General features: G+C 39.1%; 1 long non-coding RNA gene and 5 other non-coding genes across 6 annotated transcripts; 3 read left to right on the top strand and 3 right to left on the bottom strand.

The window, feature by feature from the left end:
* Positions 1 to 193: 193 nt before the first annotated feature.
* Positions 194 to 266, bottom strand: trnav-uac (transfer RNA valine (anticodon UAC)). Its single transcript has one exon. It is a non-coding gene; the product is annotated as a tRNA-Val (tRNA).
* Positions 267 to 405: 139 nt separating this feature from the next.
* Positions 406 to 616, top strand: LOC117395809 (small nucleolar RNA U3). The gene has a single exon (XR_004543721.2). It is a non-coding gene; the product is annotated as a small nucleolar RNA U3 (small nucleolar RNA).
* Positions 617 to 9,566: 8,950 nt separating this feature from the next.
* LOC131703031 (uncharacterized) lies at positions 9,567 to 14,189 on the bottom strand. The gene is made up of 2 exons (XR_009309649.1): positions 13,371 to 14,189; positions 9,567 to 11,691 (listed from the first exon to the last, which is right to left on the bottom strand). It is a non-coding gene; the product is annotated as an uncharacterized LOC131703031 (long non-coding RNA).
* A 1,838-nt stretch (positions 14,190 to 16,027) lies between these two features.
* On the bottom strand, positions 16,028 to 16,101 carry trnan-guu (transfer RNA asparagine (anticodon GUU)). The gene has a single exon. It is a non-coding gene; the product is annotated as a tRNA-Asn (tRNA).
* Positions 16,102 to 16,515: 414 nt separating this feature from the next.
* Positions 16,516 to 16,588, top strand: trnak-cuu (transfer RNA lysine (anticodon CUU)). The gene has a single exon. It is a non-coding gene; the product is annotated as a tRNA-Lys (tRNA).
* A 344-nt stretch (positions 16,589 to 16,932) lies between these two features.
* On the top strand, positions 16,933 to 17,042 carry trnal-caa (transfer RNA leucine (anticodon CAA)). Its single transcript has 2 exons — positions 16,933 to 16,969; positions 16,997 to 17,042. It is a non-coding gene; the product is annotated as a tRNA-Leu (tRNA).
* Positions 17,043 to 20,672: the final 3,630 nt, after the last annotated feature.

Genomic DNA, 20,672 nt, shown 5'->3' on the forward strand with positions numbered 1-20,672 from the left:
GACAGAATGCAATAATGTATTGGGTTAATTTACCAACAAAAGAAACATAAATACATGTGTATGTATTTTTTGTGAATAAACTATCTTGCTTCTACGATGGGACCAGAGACCTTACATCCGCAATCTAATGATCGGCCAAACCCAGAACTACCTTGTCTTGACCAGGGAGTCATATTGTAAAAACAAACTGCAAAGGTTCCACTGGGGATCGAACCCAGGACCTTCTGCGTGTAAAGCAGACGTGATAACCACTACACTATGGAACCTTGTCAGAACGTGAGTTTTGTGTTTGAAACGCATTGGCAATTATTAACATTACTATGAACAAGTGTGATACTAGAAAGGAAACCGAATCAGACACCATCATGCCGGGAGTAGGGAAGTTGTTTTACCCACATATTTGTTAAGACTATACTTTCAGGGATCATTTCTATAGTTTGATTCTTGTGAAATGCGTGTCTAAAGTGTCTGGTCTCGCTAACCATGATGAGGAGTTACAGTGTTTTCTTCTGAGCGTGAAGCGGGTCTTGAATGCTGCTTCACTGTAGCTGTTCTTGATCATTGATGAACGTTCCGCTCTCTTTTGAGGGTCGAGGAAGAAAACAGGCTGAGTGGTTCGCGACATTTTATAAATGGTAAACAAAAGATAAAAAGGCGTTTTATATTTGTTAGCATCGTGATATGTATTAGAAAATAAAGTTTCATAAAGATAGAATATATTATCTAGTTTATTATTATTTGTTTATTTAGCAGACACCTTTATCTAAGGCGACTTACAGAGACTAGGGTGTGTGAACTATGCATCAGCTGCAGAGTCACTTACAATTACGTCTTACCCGAAAGACAGAGCACAAGGAGGTTAAGTGACTTGCTCAGAGTCACACAATGAGTCAAAGGCTGAGGTGGGATTTGAACCGGGGACCTCCTGGTTACAAGCCCTTTTCTTTAACCACTGGACCACACAGCCTCTTAGTTTAAGTGTGTAGTGTTTGGAATGCGGGTTATTAATATTAAATAACAGTGGATTCTTGTGTTTTAAGCGACGCCTACTGGAAGAGAAGTTCATTACATGCATTTGCAGTCCGAAACTGGAGCAGAATAATCTAGGTTACACTCACATTTTGGTGCATGTGTCGGTTTAGCTGGAAACAGTATTTTCTCATTAGAAATGACTGTTAGTATAACAAGGAAACTGCAAGCAAGGACTAAAAACACCAGAATGAGTATGAGCTGGCTGAGGTTGAAGATGAAGGGCGTCCTTTGTTGAGGGTAAAGTGGATAAATATCATTGTAGAATGTCATCTTTCAATGAGTTGAAAACAAACACGGAACAGTGCAAACAGTTATTCAGTACTTCTCGCTGACCAGAACACTAACGCTGTCTGCAAACGTCATTGTCTTTGTTAAAAATAGACAGGAAAATCAAATAATGTTTTTTAGCTGGTTGACTAGTCATTAAAATGTGCGTCCTTGAACAGCTTCTAATGTGTTTAAACTGTATACTACTTTATCAATATGATTAAACCATCATGTTGTGGAAATCACGTGGATATATATATATATATATATATATATATATATATATATATATATATATATATATATATATATATATATATATATATATATATATATACGCACATACATATATATATATATATATATATATATATATATATATATATATAACAAAACTAAAAACTTACCTACCTTTTAACCAGTGATCTCGATATATTGAGCAATTGGAATTTATTAAGATCTCTCCGGGGAGCAGTGATGTGCATGAAAAGATGGTGAGTTTTGATCCTTTCTCTTTTTATAGCCCCCTCCAAGATATCATAAAGGATGATGTTATATTTACTTAGCTTGTCAGGAAATATCTGGGGAATATCTGGGGAATTTTGGTGGCAAGATTTATGTACCCCACCCAGTGTCTCTGTACCCGCTTCTTCAGGAAATCCACGATTCACTCTGAAGCAAGAACTCTGCTCAAAGTGTTCTTTGTCTTCTTCTCGGTGGGAGCTGAAGGCTCGTCTCCATATAAATCCTATTGGTATGCATTGTGCTGTAGTGTCTGGTGCTGTTTTATCCAGTTGTCTTAAAGCAATACTGTATTCCTGAATAGATGAAGTATATTTTTACGATTTACTAAAAAAATAAATAAAAAAAAACTCAATTTTGACTCCATTAACCAACCAGCCGGAGCAACGCACTTAAAGGTATTTTATTTAATTTATAAATGCTGTTTGCTAATAATTTGCATTAAATGCAAAAGTAATGATAGGTATGTTTTCAAATAGGAATTACAATCTGATACTGGCGTGCTATTTTTGGGCTGCAGGCCGACTCGGGGAGGCTAAAGAGTGTGGAGTTTAGTGAAACACCAGCTGATTGAAAGAAGGAACTTGCCACGGGTTGGGGTCTGCTTCTGGGACCGGGCTTTGAAACTTGCGGACCATCACACAACCTCCACCATGGCAGCAGTGTGGAGTAGTGGTTAGGGCTCTGGACTCTTGACCAGAGGGTTGTGGGTTCAATCCCCAGTGGGGGACACTGCTGTTGTACCCTTGAGCAAGGTACTTTACCTAGATTGCTCCAGTAAAAACCCAACTGTATAAATGGGTAATTATATGTAAAATAATGTGATATCTGTATAATGTGAAATAATGTATAATGTGATATCTTGTAACAATTGTAAGTCGCCCTGGATAAGGGCGTCTGCTAAGAAATAAATAATAATAATAATAATGTTTAACACTGGGCATGGTTAACTTTTTTTACTGCAAGGTGTAGTATTCTGTAGTAAAATTACTACAGCCAGCGAAAGTCCAGTATCCGGGTGCACGGAATGGTTCACAAGACCTCATCGTTGAAATGGCTTAACGCTCCGAGTCTCTCCATTGTATTCCCCTTGATGTCCTGGTAACTCTTGCTTTTTTCTATTTATTTATTTTTTAAACGGTAAATCACTGGTGTTGTCATGGTAAGTTCACAGGGTGCACTATGTTCCTTCAGGAGTCCTGCAGAGGAAGTGCTTCACAAGAGCAGTTAAACATAGTACTTCCATGGTCAGGTCATTGAATAGACAGAGCAGCCTTTTCTGAGGGTAGAGATTAAAGAGTGAAGGATGTAGTGGCCTCAGTAGTGTATTAGAGAGCTGTATATTTCAAAGGAGTGTCTCTCTATTTGTACATTTCTATTATTGGCAAAATCCAAAGCCAGGGCTCCTTCTTTATATCCCCTCCCACAGGATACAGAACACCTCACTATGTGAGTATGTATTAAATGAAGATGGCATTTCTTATTAAGAGCAGCTAATTCATACTATTATACAATAATACCCCATTCCATATTCTCAACATCATCTGTAGGAGGCCCCATTGTTAACATGTATTCATTTCTTGTGACGCGCACAGTACATGTGTATTGTATTGTAGTGTACAGTCACATTTTTATTAAAATATCAGATTCACACTTACCACGAGCACAGATGCTATAATCTGGAAATGAAATAAACATACACCATTAAATACAATTTAAAAATATATATACAATTCATTTCTACATATTAATGTACCATAATAAAATAAAATACTTACAACAGTAAGCTGTTCCAAAGAAAAAGAAAAACAGAAACAGTGGTTATTGGATTTAATAGTTCACTTTATATTCATGTTTGAGTTCCATTTACTGGAATGTTTTCTGTTCCTCTGAGAATATCAGTTGATTTTGATAGCTGTTACTGGCTTAATGAAGACACCAAGGGGCACATTTCAAAGTGTTTCCTCCAGTCTGTCCAGAACTATGAAACCACTCCATGGTAGAATATGTTGTAATACTGAAGTGTTTCTCAATGTCTTCAATCAATTGACCTTCAGTCTACAATCCATGCAGTTCACCCAAACCAGGAGCCAGCTCCAGAGAGACACACACTTACTTCTGTAGTATCTTTTGGACAGGTCATCCTTCTTCACTACCATGGACTGTGTCAGGACCACTTCAGAATCCACTTCAGGAGACAGAAAGCACGTGAAGATCATTAAACAAACAGTAGGTTGCATCCCTTCTATTTAAACACAGACCATGTTGAGGAACTCTCCAAATTTGGATTAGGATTTCAATGTACATTAAAGAAGATTGCTGAACAGTAAGGAGCTTCAGATTTCATTTTGTTAGAGTGTGTGTTACAATGTTTTCACCTGAGTTCAGGAGCTGCTCTTCAGTTCTAGTTGCCTGTCTTAGATATATGTACATAATGTAGGCTGGATCAGTCAAAGTGTCTTTATAGAAAGACTGCTATGCACTAGATGGTGATGGCACTTACTAACAGAAAGATATTTCAGTCTGCATTACATATGAAAAGAATCACACAGACTTATGCACAAAACAACTGTGGTGAACTATGAAAGGCGCTATATAAAATAAATATTGATTGATAAAAAGGTAAGGGAACAGGACAACCTTTTAGTCAAGTTATTATATCTCAGTTGGGCGATCCTTCTTACTGACATTTAAGGTGATCGATTAATACAATACGTCTTATTAAAGGTGCTACATCAACACATTTAAATTCACATGTTAAATGCAAACAGGTGAAATATTTTCAAAGTGTATATCCCTCAAGCTTTGTGTTTTCCTCTTCCGCATCAGTGTGACAGACAGACAGACAGACAGACAGACACTCAACCGAAGAAGCTACAGGCCATCTGTACTCACTGTCAGCTCTTTTCTCCATCATATTGTCTCCTATCAGGTAAAACAGAAATAGGTTTATACAGTTAGATGTACATTAGGAAACAGATCTGGGCACTTTGTGTTAGTGCCAGTAGAGAAACAGCAGCTAAATGTGCTCAGATTCACTGGGGTTTGGCCTTAAGTCTATCATCTGTAATTCACAATGTGTTCCTCTTGAAGGTTTAACGTTGTACCCACACACTACCCAGACATGCTTTTCAAAGGACTCACCCAACTCCCGCTCTCCTTTGAGTCCATCACTGTCCAGTTCAGCATCACTGTCACCTGAATCCTCTGCCTCTGGAACAGGGAGAAGAGAGCTTCATGAAGCAATGAAGGATTCCCTCGACTGCAGTGCACAGCTTCATAGGACACTTAACACAGGGAGGCAGAGAGTTCCCCATTACATTGCAATGCAGAGCTGTGAGGTTTAACCAGGAGATTCCTGGATATACAGTAGCCCTTGATGTTATGCATGATTAGCGATGATTAGTCAGATTGGGTTTCTAAACAAATTGTGTGGTCTGTGCAAGACTGTGCTTTTTTGTCATTGCTTAACTTAAATCCTGCAAATAAGAAACTTTCTTTCTTTCTTTCTCTTTCTTTCTGTTTCTTTCTTTCTGTTTGTTTCTCTTTTTTCTTTCTTTCTGTTTCTTTCTTTTTTTCTGTTTGTTTCTCTTTCTTTCATTCTTTCTTTCTTTCTTTGTTTGTTTCTCTTTCTTTGTTTCATTCTTTCTTTCTTTCTTTCTGTTTGTTTCTCTTTTTTTCTTTCTTTCTGTTTCTTTCTTTCTTTCTGTTTGTTTCTCTTTCTTTCATTCTTTCTTTCTTTCTTTCTGTTTGTTTCTCTTTGTTTCTTTGTTTCATTCTTTTTCTTTCTTTCTGTTTGTTTCTCTTTCTTTCTTTCTTTCTTTCTTACTTTCTTTCTTTCTTTCTTTCTTTCTTTCTTTCTTTCCTTACCCAGCGCTCTCTTGTTCTCCAGTGCTCCTTCCTGCTCCTCTGAGTCTTCCAAAGTGTTGCTGAGATCTGTAAACACAGGCTGTGGTTACATTTTTAATGAGAACAGTCCTGTGTTGTATCCAGTGCTATGAAAGGAATGACAGCATGGAATGGAGAATGCAAACGGACCGATTAGGAAAACTGGGATTTTTTTTAAATTGTATTAAGATTTTTGTATCTGTATTGAAAACATGTAATTATGGTCATAAAATTCTGCACTTTTGTTAATAACTGCAACAGTGTAGAATAGTTTAATTAATATTATATAAATAAACCACTTTAAAGTGCCACATATTATATAAGGCAAGGAACTGTAATAAATCAACTTGCAGTAAACAGTTTGCATTTTTAATATCTCTTAAATAAATTATTATATTAAATCTGCTGTATAAAAAGTGGTTTGAATATTAGCACAATAAATGAAAGAGCAGGTCTATATGTTTCAAGGATATGTATATTTTGTGAAAAAGGTAAATCAAACTGAATGAACATTTTAAAATCTCAGTGTATTTTATTCACACCCTGCAATGGTTTATTATGGGATTGAGTTCTGGAAGAATGGATCTTACCCAGTTCTCTCTTGCTGGCCTGGTAATCATCATCTCCCAGCTCTTCAGAGTCCTCAAGGAGGCTCCTTGCATCTGCACACAGAGGAAATGGAGGGGGTGGAATCATTCTTTTAAATGGCAATGTACAAATTAAGAACAAAGAAGGATATTCTTATGATAAATTGATTATTCAATGATGCAGCATTGAGGAAAAGCCTGCCTTCTCCACTATGTTATCTCATGGAAGACTGTCTGCTATCTCCCTACCCTTCTGTTATTCTGATGAAAGTCAGTCAATGCCATCTCTTCCCCCATTTATTTTAGGCTGAAGGCAATCAATGCAATCCCTCCCTCCCTCCCCATGTTACTCAGGAGAAAGGCAGTCTTACCAGCCCCTGACAGAAGACATGCTGTCAGGACCGAGAGGAGAATGGCTCTTGTAGTCCAGGATTTCATCTTGACAAGGTGCTGATGCTGCTTTTCCACTCTTCAGCTGCTCTGGTCCCTGCACCCTGCTCTGTTTTATACCCTCTCCCTGGCAAATGCACTCCTTCACCACTAAACCCTCATCAAGGACCCTTTCTTTCTCTACACTGTGATACTGTGTGATGCCCTCCTCTTCCAAATTTCCATACTTCACTTGAAAACTATTTCCTCTATACCCTATGATCCAAATCTATTGACACAGTGTCAGTGATCTCCATTGTTCTCTTAACACAGAGCAGGATCAGTGCTGGGATCAGCAGGTGCAGACAGGTGGCCCCATATACAGTATTAAAGGCAATAGAATGATTAGTTATCAGTCATGCAAAATGAAGCATTCTCTGGAATTTCATATCTACAGTACAGTACTGCAAACACCTGGCTCACAAACATGTTCATTATACCAGGTGTTGTGGTTGAGCTGCTTCTTTCATTAGCAAATCAGTCAGCTGCTGTACAGTGTGGAGTGCATGTTTCTTATTGAAACATTTTACAAATGTATTACCAAGTCTCTTTTTAGAAGGAAAAAAGTAGGATTGAAATACACAGTGGGTGTGAGAGAAAGACCTTGGTGTTGTGATAGACTTATTTCTACCAGCAACAGGGATGCAATCATAAAGATGAAGACTAATCCCGGGGCTTAAAGGAACGAGCTGTGAAGAGGGTAATGAATTTGTTTAGCTTGAACACAGAACAATTAGGCGGACTTGACTGAAGTCTTCAAAAACTTGAAAGGTGTTGACAAAGTTCACCCAAACTAATACCTCAAGCATAGCACTGACACCAGGGTCAGAGGGCACTGTTGGAAATTAAGTGTGGATAGCTATAGGATGGAGGGTAGGAGACACCTTCTCACAGAGTGTGGTGAGGGGATGGAATGGGTTACCAAGTCATGTTGTTAGGGCTGGGATCCTTTAAGACCCGACTTAACAGGTTTGAGATTAATCAGCTGCTGCACTGATGGGCCGAATGTCCTCCCTGGTTCTGTGTTCTGAATTCTGGATCTCCAGTGTGCTGGCATTGATTGGTAACTCCTCTCCAGAGTCAGTTGTTTTCCTTGTACACTCAACCAACCCTAAATATGCTGAGAGAACAGTTGAGGGAACTAAATCTATTCAGTCTGGACCAAAAAAAAGACTAGAGGAGACTAAAAAGCTTTTAAAAAGTTGGAGTTAACTGTAGTCACTCTTTTAAGCACAGCAGAGAGACCAGGACTAGAGTACACAGTTATAAACTGAGTGGAGACAGACTTAGGACAGAGGTTAGGAGACACATCTTCTCACAGTAAGTTACTTAACCTCCTTGTTCTCCGTCCATCGGATGAGATGTAAAACCGAGGTCCTATTGGAAGTGACTCTGCAGCAGAAATTGTTGGTGTATAGTTCATTCCCTAGTCTGTGTAGTTGCTTTGGATAACAGCGTCTGCTAATTGACACATTTATTATTACACCCAGAGTCAAAAAGGGCTCGGGTTGACGTGCTCCTCCGACTGGGCAACATCCCTTGCAGTGGAGTTAACAGACAATCAACAGACAAGAGAACTGAATCTATTTAGATCACTGATGCATGTGCTGAAATATGGAAATATAAAAAGCAAATGTGTCACCAGTAGTTCAATTGCTTTTTGAGTAATGGCTTCTTTCTTGCCACCCATCCATACAGGCCAGCTTTGTGTAGGGACTGGCTTATTGTTGATGTGTGAATGCTGACTCCCACCTTAGACACAGAACTTTGCAGATCTCTCAAGGTCATTGGTGGCTTCAGTGACATCCCGAACCAGTTTCCTGCTTGTCCAGCTGCTCAGTTTGGGAGGGTGACCTGATCTGGGTAGTGTCTGGGTGGTATGATGCATCTTCCACTTCTTAATGATGGCCTTCACTGTGCTGAGAGGGATAATCAGAGCCTTTGAAATGTTCTTGTACCCTTCTCTGTGCCTCTCTACCACTTTATCCCTGACTTGTATCAAAAGCTCCTTGGTCTTCATGGTTGCTTTGTTGGTTCACTATGTGAGTTGCAGCTTGAAAGTCTTTATATGCCTGAATGTAATTATCTACAAGTTAAACCACTTTGAGTACATACAGGCTAAAACTATTTCACTAATTTTGTGACCTTTAACTTTATCAATGTGGAGTAGTTTGTGTAGATTCTACATGTAAAGTCTAATTTGAAAGCGTCGTGGAGTACGCTCAGGTGCCAACAAAATGTGAAAACTTTGTAGGGGGGTGAATACTTCTGCAAACCACTGGAATTGCTTAATAAAAATATCTTGCGCAAAATGCTTTTTCGGGTTCCCATTCGCTCAGTTTACTTTACTTGAGAAAACCTGGCTTTCATCAGACGTCATGTAAATGAAGGGGAAAGGTAGGGGTTGCCATATAAATTAGCCATGTGTAAAGTTCTTGTGCTGTTTTCACAGATGGCTCATGAAAATGTTGTTTCCATGCACAGAGAACTGGTACACGAGAGAATCTAAGCTGATGTAATAAAGCTGTGATTTCTAAATACCTTGTGCCTGTTTGTTTAATAGAGTCCCCCAGAGAGAGAGGGGAGTATTCAACACATCAGGAGCAGAAATCACCTTGTTAAGAAGCAATGGTATGCAGCCCATTAAAGTGCTAAAAGGTCTCTGGCACACCCTGCTGGAAACAGTATTGATTTTCCACTTCAAGCTGCCCGCATGATAACTGTGGTATACTGTGCTGCGTCTTGAGGTACCGCAGATTCACCATGGTATCAGGGAAGATTCCACACAACACACTGCAAGAGGCTGAGCAATGCAGGAGGAAAAAAAAGAGAAACTTGCACTCATAATAACAATCTATTTAATATATTACTAATGTGATGTAACACAATCAGAATGCTCAACAACATGATGAACACAGATTTTGGTGAGTTTTTGATCTGAACAGATTGTGATTAGGGGTGACCCTATTTATCAAGCAAGTTTATTCTTTTGTTTTCAGTTAATATTTCTGTATTTAGTCGAATGCACTCCTGTTGTTTAGGTGTCCCCAAGTGTCTGCATTTCTGAGAATGTTCTCAAGTCCTGTAAGAGCCTGCAACTGACTTAACGTCTTCACACTAAGTGCAGGGATAGGATTACACATATGTGTGAATGTTATGGTGTCTTGTGCGGTTTCCTAACTGACTGAATCTCTTCCCACAAACAGCACAGTGATAACGTTTCTCTCCTGTGTGAATGCGCTGGTGCCTTTTAAGCAGTGATATATGATTGAAACTCTTCCCACAATCAGCTCAGGAACACGGAGTCCCTCCTGTGGGATTTCCCTTGTGAGTTTTAGGAACATCTAATTGACAGGAACTCTTCCCACCTTTAATAGAATGAGGCAAGGTCTTCAAGTTGCCCTGGGTTTCAGAATTGTTAAAACATACAGAATGTGGCGTCTCTGTACTCTGCACAGTAAGTGGGTGTCTGTCTTGTAAGGAAGGGATTGTAACTGAGTGAGTTCTCAATGTCTTCACATTTTCTTCTTGGGGTGTCGTTTCTCTGTGCTTCTTGCACTGTGGTTTGCCTTTAGAAGCGTTTTTGCACTGGGGTGATAGAGTGGAGTCGTGTTCTCCTTCATCTACTTTAGAAGCTAAAGAAAGAAAGAGAAGAGAGACAAAGGTTATTGTACAGCATTCTTCCACATGCACTGTTCTGAACACAAGTGAATGAGCAGTTCAGTGATTGGTTGCTTGAGATGAGGCAGATTCATTTACCAGTTAGTGTCCCGCAAGTTTTAGTCACAGCAAAAATGATGTCAACATGTCAGCCAAGTGGAAAATGAAAAACAATGTTTAAAATGGAATATTTTAAATCGAGCCAACAGAGCATCATGAAAAATCCTATTTAGTACCTGCATTTTGATAGTACTGCAATGTATCTAATATTTAATTTGTTTTTTGATAATTAATAATTAATATAGAAATTATCTGTTGAGCTGGTCTGCTGTACAGAACACCTCCACACACATTCTTACTGTACTGTGACAATAATAACACAGCAATGCTTACTGTGAGACACACAGAAGTGAAATGTGGCGTTGCGAGCAAACATTACAGTCCTCGGGATAGTTGCAGTGAGATGAGCGTTTAAAAATGATATTGTATTTGCATAAAGTGTAAGAAATAAAATAAGACTCATGTTTGTGATCCTGCTGCATACATTCTCCACAGAAATTCTCTACTGAAATGTTTCTTCTGGTGACGCTGAGCAACCCGACTGGATTTGGCATCACCCAGTGATGAGACATGTGATCCCTGTAGCTCTGTAAAGCTGTGGGAGCAGAACTGCAAACAGCCTACCAGGAATGAGGAAAGGCAAAGATCTAACACAGGGGTGTCCATCCAGACACAGGAGTATCACTTTATATAACTGAACCTGTTCAATGTGGAGTGGAATGGCCTCCAGGAGCGTGATTGGACAACGCTGATCTCACAGCATTTTAAAGAGGCGTGGCAGCGGCTGCACATCTAGCAGGTGCCTCAGAAGCAAGCACAGCGATGTCCTTGTTGACATAGTGGTTGGGCAGCTCCCCTTGGTTAAAATATGAATCTCAAGCACACTGCTGGTGTTCTGTACCAGTTTCTGCAGGATGAACAGGCAGCTCAATGCTGCTTGTTTTGTAGGATTACCTCTAAATCCCAGTTCACATTCAGATGGAGAGTCATCACACAGGTTGGATCCCAGCTTGTTGTTCTCCTCAAGTGTACAGACATGATTTTCATGAGGAAGTTCCTCTGCGATGGGGACACATTCCTGCTCTATGAACTCCTCTTTAATAGGAACACATTCCTGTTGAGGGACCTCTTCATCTTTAACACATGCCAGCTCTGTAACCTGCATTAGACTTGCACAGCACTCCTGCTTCTATCTTTGGCCCTTCCTGTGCTTCAGATTCAGGGATAGCGTGGCTCTCTTTGGGATCTGTGGGAAACAAAACTGTATACAATTAGATCTCTTACTTACCAGCTAGGTTTGTTAGTTGCTTTGATCAGGGATTTAAAGTTACTGTTCCTCAGTTATTTCGTATAGGGGTGAGCCGGTATAATAGTTTGGTGGTTTAGGTACATGATGGCATTGATACCATTCCTGTTATTCTACATTGGAATTATCGGTTAACGCTGTGTTTGTGTTCCTATGAACAAAGTGAAGGAAAAGGCATTTTCATATGAACATCTTTTTATTCTACGTCCTGTACAAGATTCAGTGCTGCTGGGCTTTCTCACCTCCTGTAGCCTCACACTGGAGCATTGCATCCACTTCTACCTCCCTGTCAATCACCATCATGACCACCGTTCTGCCTTTGCATTGTTCTAATGCAAACATCCATTTCTCTACTGCAAACATGCTTAGAAACCAAGCCTGGAGACTTGCAGTCTTAGCAAAGTGTCTGAGGAATGTCTTTTTGTTACCTGATCCTGTATTGTGAGAATGGTTTTGAAGGAAACGGTCAACGCAGAATACAAGTTTCAAATGTGTCAAATACAATGAGCAGACAAGCGACTGCAGCAGGATAACCTGCTTATTCTCAAAGCAGTTTCATTTAAACAGGTGATTTACACAACTCAAACTTTTTCAAGTGCAGCAATATGTTTTTTGTACAAACTCCACCTGTGTAATAATCATTAGCAACAACACTGGAAGCTTACTTGAGCAACATCACATGACCTGTTGATATAAATCCAATAACATCCCTTGTAGTATTAAAATACATTTGTAATGGTGTGGCTCTCCCTATTGTATGTATCCTGTGCAAACTCATCTCTGCTCTTAAATAATAACCTGGATTAGTAAATGTTTATAAGCAATATGAGCGATCGTTTCCTAATTCTGCTTACCATCAGCTGAACAAAGTACTTTATTTAGAGACTCAATCTAGAGACTCAATAAAATGATACAATTCAGTTGACACCTTACTGTGTTGTATTTACTTCCTCCAACTTCAACCCTTAATTGAACTTGTGGAACCACTCGGGTCCAAAATCTTACACCGGGTTGGTGCAGGCAGGGTGCTGCTGCCGCCCCCTTTATTCACACAGTGAGGTCTGGAAAGATCGTGTAAATGTGTGTGTGTGGAACAAGAAGGAAACAGGACTAAAGCAAAAGAACGAGCAGCGAATGAGCCGCGACTGTACCAAAGACAAACTCAACAGCACTGGAGCGGAATACAATGAAACCATTTATCTAAAAATAGATTCGCAGTCAAACAGTTCAATGAAACACTGAAACCCGATGTGCTGCTGCCTGTATGTTGATATTAGATCACACATCATTATTCTAACCCTCTGCAATATGGTCTGTGACTGTCTCAGTGGGACTCTATACAAGACATCACTTTTACCAGAAGGATGCCATTGAAGCCTCCTAAATTAGACTGGTTAAGATTTTCCAATCTAGTACTTTCTAGAATACCTATTTAAATATATAAAATACAATGCCTCGATTTGACTCTTTATAACCAATATCAGGACAGAGCTGCGCTTATTATAATCAAACACTTTAAAACGTGTCTTAAGAGAAATTCTAACCAAAATCTTTCCAATAGAAGGTGGTTTAAGGTGTTTGATTGACCAAGCAATACCACACAATAAAATCAATCTTACCTTGAAATATTAAAGGTTGTTTAGTGTCTGCATCTGCAGCGTTTATACACCCTCGCACAGCTTTCAGCTCGTTCTCTGATATTTCCAATCTCAGCTTCAGACTTTCATTCTCTTTCTCCTTTTTGTTCCATTTCCACTCTGAATTCAGTGAATTTGCTGCCGACAGCTTTAGTAATCGCGCACAAGACGGTGTGTAGAGCCGCTTTCACTGCGTGCTCGATGGTAGAGGCGAGCTCGTCTTGAAAGAGCGACACGGACACGCTGACGCGTCCATTTTCACTGGTTTGAGTTTCACACTGGTCTAGCGGAATCCTCTTTTCAATCAGAAACACCGCGGTTTTTATTTATTAATATTTATTTTGTACTGTAGCCTTCCCATTCAAATATATTCATGACTTCTTCTGGTGTGATAAAGAAAGAACACAAACAACATGCTTTGCAAGGAGTAACTTTACTTTGGTCTTTCAGAATCGCGCAGAGCTCTGCTGGAGCTTCAACGCGTTTGTTTCTCAGTAAATCATCTCATTGAAAAGCTCGACTTGTCTGTAGCTGCGACTGACGCGCTCCGCTCTGTGTGTGAAATTCAACACAGAAAAGGGGTGCTTTCCTTTTCACGGAACTCCGTGCAGGTAATAAACAAACACAAAAATCACTAATTATTAGAAAACATTTCATCCCTGCCTAAATACTTTAAACAGAAGGAGACAGCGTGTTGTAAAATCATCACTGACTGCAACCACCTCTCCACACATGAACAAAACAAACCTCTCTATTTCCTGTACTGAAATGAAAGCGTCACTAGCAGAAGGCGGGTCTGGTTGGACCCATCGCGTATTATTGGCTCTAGAAACACTCTATCCCCAGCATGTGAGTCTGATTGGCTGTAGAAACACTCTATCCCCAGCATGTGAGCCTGATTGGCTGGCCTCCCTGTCGGAGGCGGTTATGAAACTGGATGTCAGAGTTCGCCATGTTGGCTCTTTCAGCGCTGTGTTCAATGCGATGCATTCAGGCGCGTTAAGTAAGTGAGCCGCTCAGAAAGCACACGGAGCTGAATTTAAATGACTTAACGCTCTGCTACAGGAGAGCGCTGAGCGACTTTTAAAAATGGAGAATAATAATGATTTGCTTGTTTGTGTTTCTGAGGTGATGGTTGATGAAATGGCCCCGTGTGAAGTTACTGTCCCCTGCTGGACCTCGCTGAGTTCGGCGCTCTGTTTGGACTGAACCTCATATCTGTCTGTGTTTAATACCGACAATACCGACGTTAATAATGAACATTATAAATAATATTAATACCACAAACCTAATAATAATACATTAACAACTATAAAACAGCTCTACATTTAAAAAGAAAAATGAAATTAAATAATACAAATTCGAAAACAACCATTTGTGGAGTAGAGGTTAGGGCTCTGGACTCTTGACCGGAGGGTCGTTGGTTCAAATCCCGGTGGGGACACTGCTGCTGTACCCTTGAGCAAGGTACTTTACCTAGATTGCTCCAGTAAAAACCCAACTCTATAAATGGGTAATTGTATGTAAAAATAATGTGATATCTTGTAACAATTGTAAGTCCCCCTGGATAAGGGCGTCAGCTAAGAAATAAATAAATAATAATAATTTTTACATTATTGTCTACATGCATCATCTCAGATAATTACAGTGTCATTTATCAGACCCTTCGGCGTTGTCTTTTGAAGAATTAAACCTGCCAGATCGAACGCAGGCTAACATTCAATTAACCAATCTATCTATTAATCATATATATTTTCTATAGCGCCCGATATGCGCTTCACAAAATCTACTTAAAAACAACAAAATATCTAATTGTAAGGCTGGTCGAACAAAATAAGTCTTCAGTGTAATTTTAAACAAAGAGCGCTTTCCACGATTTAAGATGCTTTAGAGAGACAGAATATTGGAATTGGCAGCCGAAACTGGGGGATAAAACTGCCTGTGATCAAAGTGGGCAGAAAAGTTGCATACTTTGCATACCGTATTTGGGAGAAAAGAAAACGGATCATCTCTGATTTGCAACGTTTCCATGGTTCGGCCCGGCCACTGCCGTGTGTCTGGTTAAAACGATGTTCAGTTTTTTTTTTTTTTCTGCTGCTTGGTAATTCAGTCATGAGACAACTGTAGCAGAGTGGCGCAGCGGAAGCGTGCTGGGCCCATAACCCAGAGGTCGATGGATCGAAACCATCCTCTGCTAGCTTGTTTTTCTTCTGTTAGCAAAGTAGTTTTTTTTAAATATTAACTGAAGCAATTAATTAATATTACATATCGTAATCAAGGATGATATAATGCGCAAAGATACTTGTCTCATAAGAGCTGAAATAAATTATAGCGCTTTGATATTATGTTACTAACGGATTGTTTAGAAATGTACGTAATTATATTACAACTATTCTAAAAAAGAATGTTATCTCGAAAAAGGAGGCTTGACAATCCGAAATTGCTCAGCTGGGAGAGCGTTAAACTGAAGATCTAAAGGTCCCTGGTTCGATCCCGGGTTTCGGCACACAACAAGACGATATTGGTTTTGTATTATTTTGAACTAAAAACACAGAGCACATTTATTCTTCAGTAATTGGATGAAATAACAGCGTATCAGAGTGCCATTTTCTAATGTGATTAAGAAATGCATAAAGCACCGTCCCTGGGTGGGCTTGAACCACCAACCTTTCGGTTAACAGCCGAACGCGCTAACCGATTGCGCCACAGAGACCAACCTGTTAAGCAGCCAAAGCATACGGGAGTGATGAGCAAGGCGAGATGCTGCAGAACGTGATCGAGGGAGCAGAACTCATCAGAACCTGAGATCACATCTAAGAAGAAAGCAACACGGGGCAGGAAAGTCTATGTAATCAATTATGGCAGCACAGCATATGTCGTTTTGTTAGATAACACCCTGGGAGACAACAGAGCAGTGTGTGTAAATAGCTACAATGGAAACCATATACTTACGACTTAATTTTGATACAGAACTGTGGTCATGTGTAATCTGTTTTCATTATGATAAGAAAACTACAGTTCAGTGGATTATATTTGGAATCTTTGGTTCTGTCATTCACTATCTTCTCAAATAAGATGACAAATTAATAGCTCAGTTGGTTACAGTGAAAGAAACCTCGAAAAGTCAGCCCGGCTAGCTCAGTCGGTAGAGCATGAGACTCTTAATCTCAGGGTCGTGGGTTCGAGCCCCACGTTTGGCGTCCTTTTTAAATACAAATTGAAGATGTTTCTTCGAGACAACGGAGCAAAGTCTGATTCTGTTCACATTGTATACAGTATTGCAACAAAATTACTTATTGGTCATTGTCAAATAGCAATTGCTATTGTAAAAAGCATGCATCGTTTATAGCTATAACGATATTGAAATAAATAATCTTACTTTTTTGGGTTGACTTCAATCCGTTTCTTTTTTTTAGAATTGTCTTAACATCATTCATGGAGCATCAGTTGGTATGTGCGTAATAAACCCAATCGGGCCTTGATACGACCCCCTAGTGTGTGCTGAAATAAATAATTCGGTTTTCTACATTAACAAACGCAGCTTGTCAGAATGGCCGTGTGGTCTAGGCGCCAGACTCAAGGACTCTGTCTTTCTAAAGAATTGTGTGATCTGGTCACTGAATGGAGGCGTGGGTTCAAATCCCACTTCTGACAGCTGACTTTAACTTATTTTTAAAAATAATAAATTTCAGCACTCAATACCATTTTAATTTCCATTTTAAATCGGACTAAAATAGTGTTCCTAACACAGATTGCATTTTTGTTGTAAACAGACTACTTGTTAACGTCACTGAAAAATATTTTGTGTCCAAACATGTTATTTAACTTGATTGTTTTAAAATTCCAAATAACATATTACTTTGAAAAACATCTCCGTCGACCACTGGATCGTGGTCTCAGGCTGGGATGCGAACCATTGAGAACAGTATAAACCATCTATTACTAGACGCAGCTTACAGGAGAAATGCCCTCGTTTAACATGCTAGGATGATCGACTTCGGCATTCTCCAACTGCTGTTTACATTTTCTAACACGTTATTATTATTATTATTATTATTATTATTATTATTATTTATTTCTTAGCAGACACCCTTATCCAGGGCGACTTAAAAATGTTACAAGATATCACCTTATACATTATTTCACATTATACATATATCACATTATTATTTTTACATACAATTACCCATTTATACAGTTGGGTTTTTACTGGAGCAATCTAGGTAAAGTACCTTGCTCAAGGGTACAACAGCAGTGTCCCCCTCTGGGGATTGAACCCACAATCCGCCGGTCAAGAGTCCAGAGCCCTAACCACTACTCCACACTGCTGGAACAATATTTTGAACAATATTTTGGTGTCCAAACATGTGTTATTTAATTTGATTGTTTTAATATTCCAAATAACATATTACTTTGAAAAACATATATTTTTTAATACAGTCCTATTTGAGTATTTAAAATATGGTTATATTCAAATGCCAGCAACGGTGTGTTAATTTAACGAAGCGCCTAACGCCGCTTGGAACGTTCGCATTTTTAAATCCTAACGGTCTCTCCTCAGCTGAGCGGAATGTTCACGAGCCGGTTGCCTAGCAGCGTCTCCCCCTCCTTCTCTGCCCTGCCCTCTCGTCCTCTCTCGTTGTACCAGCTAGGAGTTCAAATTTAGCTTCGTTATATTAGCGCAACTCTTTACTAACTTTTACAAATTAGCTTATTAGGGGCTTCGTGTTTTTAAGCTGGTTCAGGTGCAGTCCGGACAGACTGACTGGAGCATCATTACAGTATACCGCACTGCGCTCAGCTTTGTGTGGCCGCTGATACACAAAATAATGAACGACTGTTTAAATAAATCACATGTATTGCTTTTTAATGCTAAATATGTATCTGGTATTCTAAGTATTATCAACAATTAATAATTCAGCTCTATTCATATTCAGAATGTAATACAGTATTAAAACTATCAAACTGACTGGAAACATGGAACACATTAATTGCGATCGATTCGATACCAATAGGATTACATAAGAGCTGTTGTGTATAGACAATGTCATAAACGCCGAAATGAACACGTTCGGTCTTTATTAAGGGCTGACTCGTATAGATGTTCGAGAGATCTAGGTTTACTGGACAAATCTACTGGATTTTTTCCAAATCGTAAGTGTACCGCCTGTGATAATACATTTAAAACTAAGAAAATGTACAAGCCATACAACGAAAAAAAAGAGTACAGTATCTTACAAGTGATTGTGCTTCAGCTCATGTCATTAATGTGATTTCTTGTCCTAGCCATTTGCAATATGATGGTAAAACTACTAGACAGTTACCATTGCACATTAATGAGCGAGCATAAAAGTTCAATTAGGAGAAAATATATTCATCCACCACTCGCTAGACATTTTGTAGATGCCAAACATTCCGTTTCAGATCTTAAATTCTGTGGCATACAAACATTTTCAAGATCGCAGTGGTGGTAATGTCACGGGTGACGAATGTGTTGATTATTATTTTATTCGGTATTATCACTCATGATTTTTGAATTTTAATTGGATTGGTTTTCCTTTTTTGCACAGTTTGTTTATTCGAATTATTGTTTTATTTTTGAGCATTAGATGCATTTTAATGTGTATTTGTTCACTTAACCATACGTCATCCACTCTCTGGTCCAGACCTCCTCCTAGGGCTCCTGTCCAGACGCCTGTTTGGGCAGCCCTCTCCATAGGGTGCTGCGCTTCAGCTGAAGGCCTCAGGAGCGATCCTGATATCCTGACATAAACCACGAACGCAAAGGTTCTTGTCCGTACCTCTTTTCAAATGTCTTCAATCACCAAGTTCCGCAGTCCTCCCAGAGTGAGTCCACGAAAAAAAATAACAAAACGAAATTGACACTGTCCGTGCACAAAAAAAAAAAAAAACAACCACTCGCTGTCTAATCTCGTCCTCTTTATTTTCGTTTACTTCCCTCGGCTTCTCCCTCTTTCCTATTCCGGTATCTCCTAGTTCCATGCTCCCAGTCTCTTAGTTCCTCACTCTTTTTATACCTCAAAGTCCACCGTGGGTGTCTTCAAAGTGTGGGATCGGCAGCCTAAACAAACAAAAATGGTCAGCGGAACATCCTTCAAAGAAGTTCTTGAAAAAGGTGAGTAGATAAAATGTTACTGATATAACTTTCTATAATTCCAAATAATCTTTTATAATCTTTCTGTATGGTTGCAATGGGTGGACGGGTGGTGTAATTAACTACATTCCACTTATATTTTACAGTCTCTTATAGAAATTTTAAGGCAGTGTTGGGATGATTCATTATTCTGTAGTTGAATTGGCTGATGGCATAAAATGGAGCACGGATCTAACAACTGCTGAAAAGATTCAAAATAGAATGAAAAAGTCAAATAGGTTGAATGGCTGTCTGTTGTTCTTGCCATTTCTTATTTTGTTATGTATAAATCTAAATGATCAATTATTGATAACCTTTTTAGGTTCACAAAAACTTGGCCTTCCAAAAAAGGGGCATATACTGGTCCTGGAAACTGACGGAACTGAGATTGAGGATGACGAAATCTTATTGGAGATGCAATCAGAAACTTTAATAATACTGATGGAAGGAGAGAGCTGGATCCCACAGATACCCACAGAAGAACAAGTGAACGTAACATCAATTGAGCAGAAGTCTGATTCCGAAAAAAATAAATGAAATCCTATCCCTTGACTCCGCAGCATACATGGAATCTTTTGCAAATCGGAGTCAGTACATGTTTATGTTTATTTTTTTCTTGTTGCTCATCAGTTTAATTTTGTTGCACATTATTAAGATTGCACTCGTTATCAATGAATATCAGCCTCAGACTTATTTTTGTTTTGTATTATTATTTGTTATTATACTCTACAGGATGTTCAACAGTGGATGATAGAACCCCTCTGCCTCCATTTTCTGACCTGGTGCATAGAAGTCTTCTGGCTGGCAATTCAAGAGGGATATGGCATGAAATGGTTGTTGAAGTATCTAATTATGACCTGTCTAATTATCCCAGCCTAAGTGACAATTCTGAATACAAGGCCATTTGAAAAAAGCTGTACAGCAAATACCCATGCATTAAGCATGAAGGGAATGAACCGTGTGTAAGATGGAATTCAAGTATGCAAAACAATACATTGGGAATTGAAGCTTGCCATTTCTTTCTGAAACTTGATGTATTTATTCACAATTATTGTTTTCACCTCTTGTTCTTTTGTAGTCCTTATTTTCTAAGTGCCTCAGTCAGAAGATGAGGCACATGAGGTGGTCTT

Source organism: Acipenser ruthenus, chromosome 32 (genome assembly GCF_902713425.1).
Source record: "Acipenser ruthenus chromosome 32, fAciRut3.2 maternal haplotype, whole genome shotgun sequence".
Taxonomy (NCBI): Eukaryota; Metazoa; Chordata; class Actinopteri; order Acipenseriformes; family Acipenseridae; genus Acipenser; species Acipenser ruthenus.